The sequence below is a fragment of the Ciconia boyciana genome, chromosome 7 (assembly GCF_034638445.1).
Source record: "Ciconia boyciana chromosome 7, ASM3463844v1, whole genome shotgun sequence".
NCBI classification, from domain to species: domain Eukaryota; kingdom Metazoa; phylum Chordata; class Aves; order Ciconiiformes; family Ciconiidae; genus Ciconia; species Ciconia boyciana.
In genome coordinates, this window is record NC_132940.1 from 59528346 (window position 1) to 59546953 (window position 18608).

Below are 18608 nucleotides of genomic sequence, written 5' to 3' on the forward strand. Positions count from 1 at the left end.
GAGACTTTCACTTAGTGGTCAAGCCCACCCTAATCCTGAAAATTTTTAAATGATCTCCTGAAGGTTTAAATATTTTCAGCATATATAAAGGAAAAGCCCAGCAAGGGATGGATGGGATTGCATTCATCTTTTCTTTCTTATCTCCTTTTAAAGTACCTTGCAGCTTTCCTGCTTACATGTGTGACAGGTATTAGAAAAAATAAAATGTACAATGTATATAAAAATATCCCATGTGATGAAAGTGGCTTTGGATCCCAGCTGACTTTGTATTTTGTTTCGTCTTGCAGTTCTTGTTTCCTTTTCTCAATTTTGACTCCTCTAGTTTTTAATAGTTAGAGCGTTAAAGTGAATTTTAAGATAAAGGAAAATTTAGGAAATGGAAAAACATAGACAATCCTGTTCCCAGATAGCAAATGATTATTTTAATAATTCAGGATTCTCTTCACTCCCCATGGATTTAAAGGTGAATAGGCAACGTGCAAAATTAGTTGCAGCTACAATTGATTTCTTTGTACAAATACTTTGGTATGCATAAATAAATGAGAAATTAAACAGCTGGCACAGGGCCCCTAGTTTTGTGCAAATCTTAAGACTAGGAGGATGGGGTTTTTTATTTTTTTACAAGAATAAAGGAGCTAGCTGTAGATGGAAGTTCTGTAAAAGGCATTATTAGAAGTGTGCTCCTGCAGGCTGATGGAAAGTGATGTGATTTTATACCAAGAGAAAAGACGAGCAGCAATGATTACTGTGTTTCTCTTCAAGTCTATCTTTCAGACATTTCTGAGTATTCCAAATTAATCTGCTATAAAACTGTAAATTAGACTATTATCCACTAAAATGTGAGCGCAGGTCACCTCTTGTTGAGAAGATTGGGTTCCTTACTCTTAAGTTTGTTTAGAGAACTGTTTCTATGTAATTCTTTCTCTATTTCTGTTTCCTCTCTGTGGCACACATACCCGAAACAATGAGTCCCACTTCTCTCTCAGCAGAAGGCTCTAGGCAATTTAGCATGTATTGCCAGGGTTTCTCCTGCCAGCTCTCCATCTTCAGTGAACATCTGCAGGATGCTCTTTTTTCTGCTTTTTCTGAAGATAGTGTCAGGCATCTGGGGAGAGAGGGAGGAGAACTGTTTTCAAGGCAAATCACAAAACACAAACCAGAAGAAAACTCGGTGGAATAGTCCATATTCTTTAAAACGTAACTCACCGCAGTGGCTTTTGACCTCCTCTGAAATCCCCAACGTGGTCTAGTTTTGCCAGAGAAGTCCTGAATGACATCATTTGCGAAAGCTGCAGAGAAGAGATGTCCCATGCTGATTGTACTCTACTTGGTTTTTCCATGATAGAAGAGAAACCAGAGAGGCTGTAGAGGGACCTCTGCATTTCAGTAGGTAGCCACGTATAAAGCGCATCTTCCATCTCGGTGAGCTGGAAGTCACCGGGGGACTTGGTCTGGACCTGGAGTGGTTTTGTGCAGAGTATCTTATGCATGTGCATACACCTTTCCCCACTGATTGATAAGATATATTGTTAGAGAGATTGTTTCTGCTTTGTTGATGACTCTTCCATATGAATACAGTCTAAAGATGAAGTAGTATGTTGTATTGCATTTCACGGTGCATTGCTTGTAGTACTAGCAATCACAGCTAGTCTCTGGATGGGAAATAATAAAATGAGATCCAAGAATTTATTACCATCTCCTGGACGCTTGCTCCTCCCAGCACTGCTGCTGCACAGGACCTTTTAAGATATGGCTGTGCCAGTGTCCGACCCTGCTTCATACTGATGAATCACTTCACACTACTTTTTTTTTTTTCCTTTCTCTCTGCATAGACTTCTGTATGGAAAAATGTTTGCACCAGCTCATGTGATGTAATAAAGACTATTAAAATCTAATATGACTTTTGTACGTATAGTTGCCTATAATGAAGGTTAGGTGTTAATTTGGGAAGGCACACAATAGGGGTATTGTAATTTAGCAGTGGCTGACATGTCTCTCAAAACTCAAAGTAGGTTGTACTATAAATACAGTCTCTTGTTTTGCAATTGACATTTTGCTTGTGGGTGGCTAATTGCTAATTTGAAGGGAAATAGACCAGAGATCTAATATTAATAACTAATTAATAGTTATATGGATATTTTAAGTCTATTTTTCTGCTTATTTATAGGCATATATTATTCATCTATACTGTGTATCCTTCTTTGCATATATGTTTAATTCTGAAACTTTTGCTTCAGTAACATTCACGCTTATGTGCCTTTGCAGTCAAAAGCTTGAAAGCAAAGTCTGCTGTATTTCTCAAAACCGCTTTCTGAGGATGGCGATTTCAAAGTAATGGCACTTAAACTATTTTAAGAAAAGCCTCCCTCTTGAACCAAGGGCTAAGAGGAAAGCCAATGATGCATTGCCTACATATCACCTTAATTTGTGAGTCCTAAATCAACATCAGTACTATATTTTTTCCTGTGTATACAGTAAAACACAGGGCAGTTTTTCGGCCTCCATTGGAAGTGAGTAGCTCATAGACAAACTGAAGAGGAATAAAATAAGAAGGGGCATCTCACAAGAAGCTTGATCCTTTGGGATCAGAGTAAAACATGCATTCAAGTGCATGTCACTTCTTGCAGCACACGTGTTACTATACCAAAGAGATGTTATGTTCTGGTTTGCTCTGATGGGAAAAATTTCCACATAGGTTTGTATCTCTTCTACCTATTCACCTTGCCTTCTGCCTTCTCTCTCCCACTTACACTCATCTGTAAATTAATAAGCGTGTGTGATACTTGTCCTTTTAATGAATTCTTACATGAATTCATAATAAGGCGGGAAGATTATGTGAGAGATGCATTATACTTTGCATGTGCTTGATATTTTTAGATCTGTTTTATCACATATCCAAACATTTTTAAATGCATTCCACTGAACTTGATAGAGCAGTGCTGTGATACCCCGGGCTGTGACTGCTGGCTGCGGAATTTGTGTGCGTCTTTTTTGCATCTCGTCCCTTTTGTGTGAGTAACTTTGCTGTGAGCGTGCAACTCATGGGGAACAAAAATTGTTTCCCCACTATCTATAGAGTTTATGTTATTCATTTAGCTTAGCTGTCCTAGGAGGTTTAAGCTGTGTCCTAGAAAGCATTTGCTATTGCTGGATTAAAACCCTGCTGGGTGTTTATCTCTGAAACTCACCTGTTAGCGGAAGCATCAGCGGTACCTTCGACCACACGCTGCATCTTCTGCACTGAGCTCTTCTCAGCATTTTTTGCAAGCATGAGGAAAAACCCATATTAGTGCCAAACATCTAACAACAAGCAGATGTACTTTTCTGCCTTTTAATACCCTGTACTTCAGAGGGTAGGGTGCTACAGCTGTTTGCTTGTTGGAGGGCACGGTTATCGATGATAAATAGAGGAAGCACAGTGTGGGGCTTCGAGCTTTCATAGCCCTCCTGGCAACTGCCAGCACCTTTCCAAAGGTGATAAGCTCTTTGTATTTTATCTCTCCTGCCGATCTCTCCAATGTTGTGTCTCTGCGTGTGTTTCAGTGTAGTTCATGGTGTCATAGTTGTGAAATAAACAATTAAGGATAGACAGACTCTCTGCAGCAAGCTTCTTGCTTCCATTTTCTTGCAGATATCCAAAGAAAGAGTTGTCAAGCATTGGAACAGGCTGCCCAGGGAAGTGGTGGAGTCACCATCCCTGGAGGTATTTGAAAGACGTATAGATATGGTGCTTAGGGACATGGTGGACTTGGCAGTGCTAAGTTAACGGTTGGACTTGATGATCTTAAAGGTCTTTTCCAACCTAAACGATTCTGTGACTTCAATTTTAAGGTTTTGGGTTTCCCCCCCCAGCTCTTATGTACTTTACTGTGCACACTCCAGCTGTGGGCAGAGAACCAACCCAAAACAACTTGTTGTGTTACTGATACAGCAAACTTAGCTGGAGAGATTGGTGTTTCAGACATTGCTTGGGATCCAGGCCATTTCAAGAAGTGCTTAAGGTTCAGTTATGCTCCATTGATAAAATGCAGCTGGTAGTGTTTGTCCAATTCACAGTGGTCCGAGGAAGAACTGACACCGCTAAAGCACTCGCATGCTCCGGTGATGAGAGTTGTATATGCAGGCAGATAACGAGGCCTGTGTTTAAACTCTGCAGGATGCTTGAAGCATGATTTCTCTCATTTCACAGTCAGTTTGAGGTATGTTGGGAGTGACTGTCAGTGGTTTGCTTTGCAGTTTTTATCCCTGTATATTTTTCTGACTCTTTTTGCATGACAGTACTTGTTTTTATTTTCAGTTCCATGTAACTCAGGGAATATTGCATCTATGTATGTGCTTATTGCATATAGTCCTGCATGTAACGTAGTCCTGTTGATCCCACTGTAATAATGAGAATCCGTCACAAGGTGCACACTTAATGTGCCAAGATTTATGGACAAATTTTAAGATTCTGTAGTAGTTTAAAAAAAATCTCTAATACGTTAAAAATTTACAAAAATTCTTATGAATTTCAAGTGGCAACTTCAATGTTTTCCCCTCTGCTAAGAACCATACCTGCATCTGGGCAATCCTGCTTCTCCTTGTAGTATTTACTTGCTAATCTTTTCTGTCAAAAATAGTAAACCATATTTGTCAAAGTACTCAGATAGCAGGCTGCAATACTTTAAGCATCTTAAAAATTACCTGTATGCCAGTCCTGGTACTGTAATGAAAGCATCTGTCAAATACCGTGCTCTGGGAATTTTAAGCAATGATTCCTGTACAAAGTTCTTGTGTTTTGAACTGCTGCTGACCTACCAACAAATTCAAGGAACTTCAAATGCCCCATGAAGGATTGCAGGCAAGGGCAATAGACAGTTGCATGTGTTGGAAGTAAACAAGTTAAGTTCATGAGTAACTGTCACACCTACGTAAGTTTTGAGGTACGGGACTTCTTAATGGCTGGATTTCTTGTTTGGTTTGGATGTATAGACTTGGAATATATTCTTCCATCTGAATGAATTTTTGACCTTTTTTTTCTCGAGTTTGTCTCGTGTTCCATAAGTATCTCAAGACGTGCTTCTTTGGCGTTTGCAGGTCTCTAGATGGTATTTTCCTACACAAACATGTAACTTTCTGAATAGCACCAAAAATTTGTGTCCTTTTGCAAACATTTTTTTAATCTCATATTATTAAAGGCCCATTGAGTCTGAAAATTAAGTAACGTAACTTTCCGCAAACATGCATATTTTTCAGTGTAATTGGAAGATGTTTTGGATTACTGTCTTTAGGCCTATACAGCCAAAAAACCAATTATAGGCATGGTTAGAAAGCGATAGCGTGCATTAGTCAGATTATAACAAGATTTCAATAACGTAAAATTGCTGCATGACAAATTAGTTTGTATAGATTTTGACAGTTGTTGCCTTTAATAAACTAAATTATTAAGCAATACACAGCTGAAATGCTTCCAAACTTGGAGAAAAATAGACTCTTATTTCCTTGTCAAAATCTTCTCCATAGAGCAGGACTGCGGGTGTTGGTAAGCCTGGTTTGAGTTGTTTGGTTGACTTTGTGAATCTGATTTTTGTCACCGTAAGTTGGTGATACACAGGTTACAAGAACTACTTTAAGACTTTGTCAGGCACCTTCTTTTTGCTGTTAGTCCTGACAGATGCATTCACAATCTTTTTGGGCTGCCATTTGAGAAACTAAGGTTTGGGGTTTTTAAATGTAATTTATGAATAAATGGTGACTAGATTAATGCCGCCTGTTTGTTTTCACTACAAATCTGAGCCAAGAATTTAACTCGAGTCTCCTGAGAGAGTGCAAGAGCTATGTTGTAACTGCATATACCGATTGAATTGCAACTCTGAAATCCAAGAACCTGTCTTTTCCTCTAGTAAAATGTTACTACAATGCTATAAAATAAAGCAAAACCTATCTAAATTCTAGAAATCAGGCTATTCAATCGGTAGCTTTATTATGCTTTCATGTCCTGAGCTGTGTTCCAGCTGCAGGTTTGAGAACCACTGTGGCTGCCAAGTGATGTTTGTATCTACATTGGAGAGTCTCTATTTTAGTGATACGGGCTTTAATTAGATATGACATAATTACGATATAATCTGCTTTCGGTCCAATTTAGGACCAAGTCCCACTATTTTTACATGCATACCCAAGCAAATTAAAGCCCAGTTTGAGGTGTGTGCTCCATCCCAGAAGGGCCACTTGATATTTATTCAAAAGGAACCGAGGCTTCTTCAAGACACGGTCACTGCCCGACAGTTTGGCTCTTCCCTTCTCACAGTCCAAGAACAGTGAGGGCAGACCTTATTTCTGAGTGTCCTTGGCTGCTGTTGCTTGTGGTGTTTCAGTTCTCACACTTTTCTCCTGGGAGAACATGGTGGCACTGACTTAATGGGGGTAAATGGAAAGATGAAGGCTGCTCATTCTCTGTATTTGTGGTGTGGGTGAACCTCTGGTCATGAATTCAAAGGCAGGCACGAAGTATGTAGGAGCCTTCTGCCCTGGCAATGGTGACAGTGGTGATGGTTGATGCCATAAGATAAGCTGCTAGAGATTATGTGTAGAATGGCAAGGGAGAAAAAAAAAGAGGTCTTTATTTACTAAGTTTTAAAATGGTAAAATTGAGGATTTTCAGGAATGAGAAAGACAACCAGCTTTACAATGCTTTTGAGTGGCTTACATTTTGAAGGCTGCTTTTTCAGGAAAAAGTGATGCAAGCTCCCAAGATCATTTTTAATGAATATATGAATTAGTGCCTGTAGCATTTGCAACACCAGTCATGAAACAATACTAGTGGAGGCAGCCTTTAAAAAATGAAATACTTCTGCCCTCCAGCTTGGTACAAATCATTGCTGTGTTTGATTTCTTTCACTGAGAATATACATATAAAACTTAAAGGCTTTAAGCCAAGTAGTTTGAATTATGATCAGGCCAAAGAATTGGAGTCTCTCTCAAACAGAAAGAATGAGAATGTCAGTGTCTTGTTTCCAAAATAGTCTGACCGAGTAACTTTATAGAAATGTATACAAGTAGTGTCCTGTGATAGACAGTACATAAGCAACCCATGAAAAAAACAGCAATATGCATCAGCTCCTTGGAGCTATGCTACAAAATATTAAAGAAAAAAAAAAGGAAAAAAAGGAACAAAAAAGCCTGTCTTTCATGCATGAAGAAAAATGGGCCAATAGGAAATGCAAGTCACTTTGCTCCAGTTCTTTAATTCTTGCGTTGTTTTCATTTAGTGTTTGAAAGACACCTCTTCTGAAGAATGCACAACACAATAAAGCTCAAAAACCTGTCTGCTCAATATACGCACCAGTCAAAGCTCATATAGATGTACATAATGCTTCTTCCTTGATGCACCCTCAGCAGCTAGTCAAATACAAGACTTTTTGGGCACCATCAGTGTACTCTGAAAATATCCTCTGCACTGGTAATGTATGACTTCTTAAATCGTTAAAAGGATGAATTATGGAAATGACAGTGGATAAAGAAGAGAAGAACAGATGCGCATTCACTTGGGACATTGCCTTGAGGTAGTCAAAGCAGAACATTAATGTTTTACAGATAAAGATCTTAAACTTCATAGTTTCATTTTCAGAACCTGGAATAACTGTTTTGCTAACAAGTAATGTTTAATAGTACAGTTGCATCTTCAAGTGTAATACTGCTGAAGCTTTGCTTGTCTGTAGCATTTTAATCCGTGTCTGGTTGTCATCTGCCTGGGGAGCTTTATGGAAAATGTTAGTTGTCTGGACTATAAGCTTACGGGATAAAATTTTCCCGGGGGTTTTTTACTTGAGTATGGTTATGGCCCAAAGACTTTTAAACTTTTGTAATGCTCAAACTTCCCTGCATACATTTTTCAGTATCTGAGTAGTCTCGTTCAGAGTCCCTTTCGGTGGGGTTAGGGCTGTTAGTGTTTTTGGAGTCTTACTCTGCGATGAGTGTTTCTGTTTTCTCCTGAAATTACTATGTCTGCTGTTATCAAGGAAATACCACTTTTATCATATTTACTTTGTGATCATAAATATTATTCAGTGAATTGTGATCTTAAACTTTGCATGTGATAAATGATTTATTGTCAGTCTAACTTCAGATGCTGTGTTTGGTTGTGCTGTGTTAACTACAACAAAATATTTAGCAATCAGTGCAATCCTACTTGAAAATTAAACAGATGTGCTTACATTTCGTACAGCAATTCTAAGAGGCTGACGTGAATTTTTCAACCCAAGACTTTGGTTTTCTCTAAGACGCCTCTGCTGTTAGTTGTGTTTTTTGCTCAGGTGTGGCAAAAAGGGATCTCTGGTGCTGTTTGCAGAGTCAAAACGGAAAAGCAAATCTTGTTTTTGTAGATGAACCAACACTTATTTTGTTAACGCATTACTTGGATTTCATTTTCTCTGCTGGTGACATTTGTTGGTTGGATGGTCTTTGAAATAGAGGGATTAGAGGGAATAAGTGGTAGTGAGCAGATCAAATATCTCAGTGGTAACATTTGGGTTTATGCAAATGGAGGGAGAAGCAGACCAGAAATTATGCTGCACTCATAGGACAGGCTAAAAGTAAGGCCTTATTCATGCATTGGCTCTCTGAAGATCCAAATGCATGCATTGCTTTAAGTTCAAGAGAGACACTTACATTTTTATTTAATGTCAGTTTATACTGAATTCTTTTTCTGTATGCACACATTTCATCACCTTAGTAGCAGTCTTTGCTATAGTCATACTCATCACACAGAAAGAAAACAATATCAAATACTATTAACAGGTGGTCTAGTGGGGAAGGCAGCAGTAAACAATACATCCTAAAAGTAGATAATTTCTCTCTCCCTGATGGGCTACATTCAATTTATAAAATGCCCATCAGTACTTTTTATGAGCACATAATTTACTTTTTTGTCTTTTTTTCCCTAACTATACATGATTTAATATCAAAACAAGCAAAAACCCTAGACAGTCATTCAAAAAAGAAATGTTACTTGTTTGTTAAAAATCCATTTTTGATTATTTTTTTAAAAAATTGCATTGACTTAAGAAGTCCCAATCTAATAGTAGTAAGAATTTCAGTTACAAGTGATGGAAGAGAAGAATCTATAAAGGAAATTGCTGCCCAAAAGCTTAGGAGGATTGCAAACAAAGCTATCATTTTAAGAGATTAAGTCAGTCTAGTTTGGATAGCTATATTCATTCCTTTAATTTAGAGAAGTACAAGACACACTTTTCCCTGTATTTCTTTCAGTTAGGAAAATGAAAAAGGTTGTGGAAAAAACCCCCACCCATGAAATGGGTAAATAGGACTCCGTGCTGATCAAGGAGCACGCCCTAGTGGCAAGTTAACCCAGCGTGGTCTTCTCAGGTACCCCATCTTCCAACTTCACCGATATTAATCAACTACTTCAAGAAAGAGAGTGACGCTTTCACAGAATCTTTTTAAATTTACCATTTCTGTTGCTGTCCTGTGCCAAAACAAGTGCAATACCTTTACATGTAGCATCATCACATGTATTGGTAGTAGTGTGATAAAATTCCTGCTCTGTAATTAATTTTGAAATGGGGAACTAATGTATTTTTTTTACACAGTTTTAAAATGCATAGATATTTTAAGCTGCAGAGGGAAAGATTTCCTGCTCACGATGCACAATTCTTACAGAGTGTGAGCATTTTAGTAACAGATACAGTCATTAAGCTTGCCAGTTAGCATCACGTAAAATGTTGGGTTCTCAAAACCATCCACATTTTTGCAGTGTTTTCTGTTCTTGTCGTCTCCCTGAGGCTGGTAAATCTCTTTAGCCCTTTCCTTCCTGCTCAACTCTTATTTTTTCTTTAATGAAACTGTAGGTTTGCAGTTTAATTCTTTTCAGATTCTCTGAAATATATGTAGATAAGCATCTTGTAAGAAAGCAAAATAAAAGACTAAGCATGTAACTACGAAGCAATCCACAGTATTACGGCAGGATGGAAGTTTGAAGAGTGGATATAGTACGGGAAATTCTACCCTGTGATTATAGGTGAGCACCCTGTGGTGTGCTTCATTTCATCACATCGCTTGGTAGGAATATAATTAAATGTGAAGCTTTTATCCTACATGCCACAAATTCTGTTCACATCAGTAACTTAAATAAAAAAAAAAAAGCAAACGTATTCTCTCTATGTAATGTGTAAGTCTTTGCAGCGTGAGCAATAAACTTTACTCTTATTTATTAATTTGAAACAGGATAAAAGTGGTTCCAGGGTAAATATTACTTGGGGGATTCTCTGATGGTCACATTATGTGATGCAAATGATTGCAGAAGTAGCTGGCTATTAGGATCCATCTGAAAAATTACTTTTGTCACTTAGTCATTCTTAAAAGACCTGTTAAGTTGGGCCATGCACCTAATTCTTGCTGTGCACCTCTCAGCCCTCTCCACCCCATGGCAAATTAGTTAACTGCAAACAGGTTTCCTGTTGTCGTTGTAGGGAGACTGATGCAATGATGAATTTCTAGTGTTTGGTGTATTTGTGTTTTTGTGTATGCTCTGTGGGGAAATGTGGAGAGGAAAGGAATTCTTCTTAAAGCAGCTTCTGTTGAGGGTGCGGTGGTACACTGCTCTCTTGTAGGACCTCCTGGTTCTTTCTCCTGTTTGGCATCATTTGGGGGAGTAATATCAATTATTTACTTGAAACAGAGTTGATTCTGAATGAATGAAAAATACTTAATGTAAATGTAAAATGCACAAAGTTCAAAGCATGTAAGTGTTGAAACTTATTGCTCCCTCTTGTTTGTTCAACCAGCAGGATCAGCATCTCCTTTTAATGACCTTTTGCACTATCATTCATCTTGGAGTTAAAATTTTGTAAGTGTTTTAAACTTTGCTTCTGATTTTTTTTTTAATTAAATTTTAGCCATACAGTTGATACATACAGTTAGGTTCGCAGAAATGATCAAGGCAGTACATAATAGCCTAGCAGAGAATTAAAATTACATTAATACAGGGTCAGGACCTTTTCACTGATCTTGTGAGCTGCTGTCAGTAAGTGTGGTTACAGAGAAGGACCAGGATGCTTTTCAAGTCCAGGCTGGTGGTACTGGAGTGTTTTTCTTAGAAATGTAATAATAAATAAACTGACTTTTATTATGAGGAAGCTGGTGATCTCCAAGTGATGCCTTGTAGCATTTACTTCTTACACCTCTAGGTCATAGTATTTATATCTTCTCATTCTGAAAAGGAGAACCGTTAATATGTAAATATTAATTAAATATTAATTAAACAAATGCTGCAGTTTCCCTATATGGGGAGGAGTGCAGTGCCATCAGTGTTCATGGCATTCTCCCTCCGCTCACCCAGGGCTCTTCCCAGAGTTTTGGAGACTAATGTCCATTCAGTTGTCGGGGGCTCTGCAGGAAGGAAGGACAAGTTTATTTGAATCTCTTGGGAATTTAAACACGGAAAATGATCGCTGACCAAAATATTCTGTAGTTCCTCAATCAAAACAAGGGAAAACCATTTTCAAGTCTTATTCAGCTTAGTAACAGACTAAATAGTGGAGGGTTTCTTAGAGGTCAATGATTATTTTTAAGGTGATGGAAAGTCTTAAATGCTATGTGCTGTTTAAGGCATGTGTTGCTTTCCTTGGTTTTAGCCCTTGTTTTAAGGAGATGTTTGGGAAGTTTCAGTGTTATTTGTAATGTATTTTGTGAGCCTTTGTGGCTGGAATTTAGTATTTAGAAAATAGTTTGCTGTTTTCCTGATCCCCTTCCGTTTGGGGCAGGATCCTCTTCTGTTTTACTATTAAGTGTGTGCTGCTTCAAACAGCATTTTTTTGATATGTGGATTGTTTTCTTGTGGTGCCCAGACAGTGTTCCTGCACTCCTACCTTCAAACCTTTCTCCTTAATCCCTTAGTTTACATAAGATCACTCTCTAATGATTTAATCTGTAATGAATATTGGTGGTAGGAATCACTATGTTGTACAAATAAAGGATCAGTAACTGTTCTGATCACAGGTGCATAATGTACTTAATTCCTAAGGAGTGTTTAAGTTTTGAAGTCTCTTGTGGAAATTAACTCCATGAGGGTATTTTAAGCATTCTTTCATATAACATGTTCTTTTTAATTTGTTGGTGCTAAATTCAGATCCAAAATGGTCAATTTTGAAAACACTGGGTGGTTTGATCATGGCCTTGTGTTTCCTGTTTTTTGTCTTGCTATTGAATCATTTTAGTTGTATACTTTAGCTAACACTAAAATAAGATACTGCATCAATACTTAGCCATTTGTAAACTTTAATCTGGATTCTCATAAAGTTCCCCTTTGTCAATATGGGCAGCCAAAAAGAACAGAAATTCCTTTAAAGCTAATGCTGTATTCTGTGGTAGCGTTTTGTTTTCAACTAAAAGAGCGAGAAGAGGATAGAGTTGAAACTATGCCTATAATTTTTTTAAAATAAATTCCATGTAAGTAATCAAAATATGGTCTTTAATTTTTGTTCATTTATTTTCTTATCTAAGCATATATTGTAATCAGTAGGAAACTTGAATGTTGTTTTAATGCTTTCAGTAAAAAGACTGGTAGAAAACTAGCTTTTATCCTTTTTTCATCCTTTAAAATAAATATTGATAGAAACTATCATAATATGGTTTGTGTTACAGGTGGTGTAATACCAAGGGCTGTACTGCTGCCACATCACAATTTTGTGGGGTTTCAGAGAGTAGTTCTGGTAAGGACACTCAATGATTTATCTATTTATTTGTCATAAAAGTGGACTGATACTTTGGTACAATTTAGTACTAGTAATTGCAATTACATGCATTTACAGTATTTGTTAGGTATCACTTTCTGAAGTCCGCTGAACCTTTACGTTAAGTGTTCTTTTATTCAATGGTCTTTAACAGCTCCTTTTGGAGCTGTTATTGTCTCATGTGTAAATCCATATTAATTTTGTTAGAGTTGTTGTTATATAACACATCAATTCACAGCATGGAAATATTAATAAATAGGCCTTTTGACAAAACACCTTGTAAAAACTGTATTGTCTGCTTGAAGCGTGGGGTCACTATTGCCTTAGTGTGTATCAGTTTTTAAAAAAGGGGGAAAAGTTACTGTGTTTTGTTTATGATATTTTTTTCAAGTACTAGAGTCTTGACTTCCTGAAGGAAAATATGAATATGTTGTTCAGAGGGCAAATATCCAGACAGTGTGCTGTTACTAGTCTCCTCTTCTTAAATGTAATATACAGTCATGATTTTGCAATTGTTTTCTTTAAATTTATGTAACTGCAATCCCTCTTATCATTTCTTTTGATTTTGCATACTTTCCTTAAACGTATTTTCTTCTCTTCTCCATGGCTAAAGTTACAAGGGAGATGAGATTACCTTATTTTTTCTAATAAAGGGAAAATTCATTCTGAACCAGTCTACCAACAGCCGTGCTTAAGTATTGTGCAAGAGCACAACTGAGTATTTGTTCTTTCAGCAGTAGATAACTGATACCACATTTGTATCTGTAGAATTTTTAATATATGCTGTAATTTAACAAATGTCTTGTGGGTGTAGTAGATGTCGTCGTCTTTTTTTTTTTTTTTTTTTTTAATCACCATCCCTTAGAAGTTTTTTAGCACGCTCTATTTGTGTATTATCTTAGGTCTATAGAGGGCACTCAAAGACAGAGTGAGTTTGTTTTAACAAACCTTATCTTGCAAGTAGACCCCCACAAGGTAAAGAAGGATATTGCTGACTGTTCTTTATGGCCTTGCTCTTGCAGGGAACTGTTGTACTGGCTCTGCTCCAACAAACCACTTAAGCAATTGAGGTCAATGGGACTAGAATATGTTTAAATATTCTTCTGGATTGATCTGTATCTATGTATACTTTCACAAGCTCTTTTTTTTTGTTTTCTAAAAACAAGGTGGGGTACACAAGAACTTTTTAACAGGATTCTCTAGTCAACCTAAGAAACTAGTAGTAGGTCTTTCTGTGTTGGAGGTATTGGGGGGGAGGCTTGTTTGAGAAGGCTCTGGAGGCTGATAAATTAGGGAAGCAAAAGGATGGTATTTGAAGATGCAAATGAATTGGTGTAAAGACTGAAGCTATTTTCCCTGCTGTCATTGCATTAGATTGGTCTATCTAAAATATTTGGGCATGGTACTATTCACGCTGTATGGTTTCCAGCCCTGTAGGTACATAATACCTTGAGCATGCACAAATAATGCATGTAGACTTACATTAGAGTTTCTAAATCTTGGAGTGGAAGAAAATAGGCTTTCAGATTTATACGAGAGAAATGGCACTGTGAAGTTTTGAGTAGCATTACTCAAGAATGTTAAACGGCAATTCTGCAAAGTAAAGACATCACAGCTTTATAAATATTGTAAGAAAAGAAAGATGATGGGAGCTCTTTGGAGTCTGAGAAATACTGAAAATTTTTCAAAACATTGTGAGCAATTTGTGCAGTACTTATTAAAGTATAATGTCATCTGGAGAAGTCATGGACTTCTTCCTCTCCATCATCTCTTTATTTTCAAATAATGCTCCTATTACTGGAAATGGGTGAGCAGAATTTTTCATGCATGAACCTGTTATTCCAGTGTTTGAGGTAAGGTAAAGATAACCTAACATGGTGTGTTTCTTTTTTTGAAAAGCCATCCTATCTAATTTGTTTAAATCTGAACTAGCAGAAATAGTTACTGTGATTGCTTAATTCTGCAAAAGATAGAGTAGAGGTCATTTGTGGGACAATTTGAAGACCATTTCAGTGCAGCTGCCTATGTAATAGTAGCCTGCAGTTATAAGAAATGGTGTATCTCTGCTGATGTTTTAACTTGACTAAGCAAAACTGTTTTCTCTACACGAAGCTATGATCATGTTTCCAGCTGCCCCAGTAGAGTAGGCTGTTGATTTCAAAATAGCACCTTCTGGTGGAGGGGGGGGATCCTTATCAGACAGATGATGTATCTTCAGGTTTTGAATAGTTTGCTTCAAAGGGGATTAATTAAAAAAATTAGTGAGAACAGATGTCTGATGTTGGCCTAAGCAGGCAGAAAGAAGAGGAAATGTCCAGGGTTTAAACTTTTTATCTTAATTGGATCCTTTGTTACTTTCAGCCCATTTGATAAGAGTTTCTTCAGTAGATTCTCCTACTTCTACTGTACGGAGCCAACAGTTTTAAATTTTAAGGTTTTTATATGTGTGTATAGGCACTCATGCAAGCATTTGTATACAGCTTTGAAGGATGCTTCCCTCACAAAACAAAATCTTTATATACAACAGGCTGCTTTGGTATAGCTTTTTTATATCCCATGTGCTATACAGAAAAGCAAAAATAGTGTTCTTTTAAACCATCTTTCAATATTTTCTTGAAACTCATTGCATATCCCTCTACAGGTGTGTTCAGGTTACTTTTACTAGTCAGACCTTCTGTACAATGCCAAATTAGCAAGAAGAACATTTGGTATGCTTCTTTAATCTTCTAAGATCGACATTGCAATTGCTTCTACAGATACAGGTGACTTTACAATGTGTAGGAGCTGCCTGGGGCTGTGTTATGGCAGGCATGTTCATCGGATCTCTGGGAATTTTTCCTTCACAGTAGTATAAATATATCTCTAGACTTAAACACTGATGAAGTATCAGAACTTGGCATTCATTCAAAGTTGTCCTTAGTCTAGGATAATTTGAGTTAGGTAAAATATTCCATTTTCAACAGACAAGGAAAGAAGCTTGTTTTTATTTTTCAGGGTGTTTTGTAAAAGAAAAGACTGCTGTTGATGATTCGGATATTGGAACAGCTCCCAGTAAAAAAAAAAAAAGGGATATCTTGCAGGGTATGGAAAATCTGGTCAAGGATGATGACTGTATTGCATGTCTTTTCTATGTATTATAGACATACCACCTCAGCATATATGCTATTCTTAATATTCTGCCAAAAGACCCTTGATACAGCCTCATTTAGAGAAAAAAATAAGCAGATGCTAAAGGCAGGAAGGGGGACCAACTTAATGTCTAGACAACCTTTGGAGGCATGAGTGAGTTTTCCATTAAATGTATATACTTGAAAGGAAAAATCAATACTATTTATTATGGAAATTCAGGTATAGCTAATATAGATGGAGACATTCTCTGCCAAAATGCATAGCACTAAGGCCTAGACAGTATAGTTTTTGCTCATGACAATTTACACAGTCAAACTTTGAGATGTGGTGCAGAGTAGGATGTAGAGATGCAGAGACTGAATGTCTGCATTGAAGGTGGTTATTGTAGCAGAAACTGAAAATTATATGAATTAAGGAAAGAGATACTTGCAGGCTTGGAAAACAGTCTGGCCCTTGTTGCAGAGTTACGGGGGACGAGGTGTTTTTCTCAGAGGTACCTGTGTCCTGGCAAGGGTCTTGTGTCTGCAACTCAACTTCTTGTGTAGTTGAGTGTCCAGTCCCACGGTGGAAGCTGGAGCATGGGCTATGCAAGTCACTTCTTTGCCTCTCTCATTCTTTGGTTATTGCCTCGCTGCCTCCTAGACCACGTGTGGCAGAGGCAATGACAGCCGTGAGAGACCGGTGATGGCAGAATGGTGGCCCGGGAATGCCCAATCTTTTATTTCAGTAAAAGTAAAGCAGTACTCTGCCCTCATGACCTATGCCAACAGCCTTTATAACCTGCCTCTGGACTGCTGTTCCCAGAGCCATCTCAAGCACACATGCCTGCTTGCCCAGCTGCCTTAGCTGGTGCAGCATCTCTGAGATGTTGCTTGGGTTGCTGTTGCTTTATTTCTCTATTACTTCTTAATAGATCGCATCTGTATTGCGGATCAGTATATAGTGCAGTGAAAGAAGAAATGAGAATTTTACATTGGTCTCAGATTTTTGTTATTTTAGTTGTAAATAGAAAATAGTACAAGTACGTTGATCATACTCTGTCACAGCCTAAGACAAATGAATCATTGCGTGATGTCTGTAGCTGCAATCAGTCGTGTTCGTGAATGGCCATGCCCAGTCTCCTTAGGAGGGCTAAGATCATGGATATTAAATTCTTACTGTAATACGTGATTTAAATTTAACAGATAAGAAGAGCTTTGACTCTTTGAATACCAAAAATAATGTGTGTCAGACAGTGTTTGTTTCGTAATTTATTTCATGGGTTTTGAGAGATGTGTCAACTTGGTCTTAGGAAGTACCCAGAAAAGGCAAGTACTTCACATCCTGTTCTTTGTTAGAAGTCAATTCCAATAAGGCTTCTAAGTGATTTAGGTGCTTCTGGAAAATTTAGCTACCTTCAGGTCCACCTGAAGTTAAATCTTGAGGTGCTAAAGTACCATTGGTTTCTGATCCACTTCAACAGCCCTTTTTCTAAAATAAATTTGTAAGTGTTAAATTCATTTTAATTAGTACATCTCTCTCTTCTGAGGAATGCTCTCATACAATAATTTCTTCCTGCTAATTAGTCTTTAATTAAAAAAAAAACAACTAGATGAAGATGGTTTTATACTGCCCTTTTGCACTTGATCTTGTTTGCATTGGTAACTGATTTCTGTCATTTAAACTCAGACACTGTAATTTGATTATTCTTGAACAAAAATGTGCTGCAGTTCTGAGACAGCTTTTAAAGACTCAGAGCTGCGGTTTGCACTTTTTTATACTGTTGTTGCATTTGGGTTTATTTGGGAATAAAAGAAAGTGGTGTTGTAGGTGGTATTGGTGGCGTGGTTATGAGGAAAGGATATCTTGTTTTGCAGATTAGCAATCTCATAAGGCAGAGATAGTGGAGGAGTGTGGGAGTAGACATATCTAACGTAGATTCACACATTGTTCTTTTTTTACTTTCATATGATCAATTGCAGAAGCATGTTATCTTATTTTTGGTTTTGCAAAAGGTGGGGGTTTTTTTGTTTTTTAAGGTCCTGAACTCATAATGGTTATTTACCTGCAGGTTCCCACAGGCTCATTTCAGTCTGCTTTAGTAAATAGGGCTGGATGTGGAAAATGCTTGGGTAAAGGAAAGAGTTGAGTTTTTAATCTGAGGGTAAACTTTCTTAAGCCTTCTTTAAAACTCTCCGTTCATGCAAAATGCTGCAGTCAATCATGACTTACACGTCTTTAAATCTTTTAGGTGAACGTCCTGGGGCTAGAAAGAACTCGTCAGTTTACATTTAATTTATTCCAGGCTTCAGGATATGTTTCATGGCTGTAGAGAACTTTGAACACTAAATATGATAAATGTTAGCACATATTTTCAATACCAAATTCTGCTATTCAACTGCAGTTAGATTTTCAACATGTTTAATATCTGGGTTAATAGAGAAAAACATGTCTAAAGCACAGTGTATTTCTACTATTAACATTCATAAGTACCAATCTACCTGTTTGCCATCAGTCCACAACTCATGAGTAATATTGGCCTTGTCCCAAGTAGTCAGAAGTAGTCAGATTGTTTTTATTTAAAAAAACCACAACAAAACCCTGTGTTCTTAGTATAATTAATTCATTGTTTTCCTTATCCGAAGGGCACTGTTTGCTTTTTCTTCATCCCAATTTAAAAAATAAATAAATGAATCTGGCCTCCTCTTCAGTAAGTAGCAGGTTCTGATGTAGTTGCTCTTGATTAATGGCCACTAAAGCTGGAGATTATAT

At 37.4% G+C, this 18608-nt stretch overlaps 1 protein-coding gene across 8 annotated transcripts in view; it reads left to right on the forward strand.

Moving 5' to 3' along the window:
- TBL1XR1 (TBL1X/Y related 1) overlaps window positions 1-18608 on the forward strand; it is a 119051-nt gene that overhangs the window by 66488 nt on the left and 33955 nt on the right. For 2 of the 8 annotated variants that reach the window (XM_072866367.1, XM_072866369.1), the window contains exon 3: window positions 12640-12707. The exons of 4 other annotated variants lie outside the window; for them this stretch is intronic. The gene's annotated coding sequence lies outside the window, so the exon portion shown is untranslated. Of the gene's footprint in view, window positions 1-10781; window positions 10844-12639; window positions 12708-18608 lie in introns of all 8 variants that reach the window. 2 more of the 8 variants (XM_072866365.1, XM_072866368.1) reach the window with 2 other exon arrangements.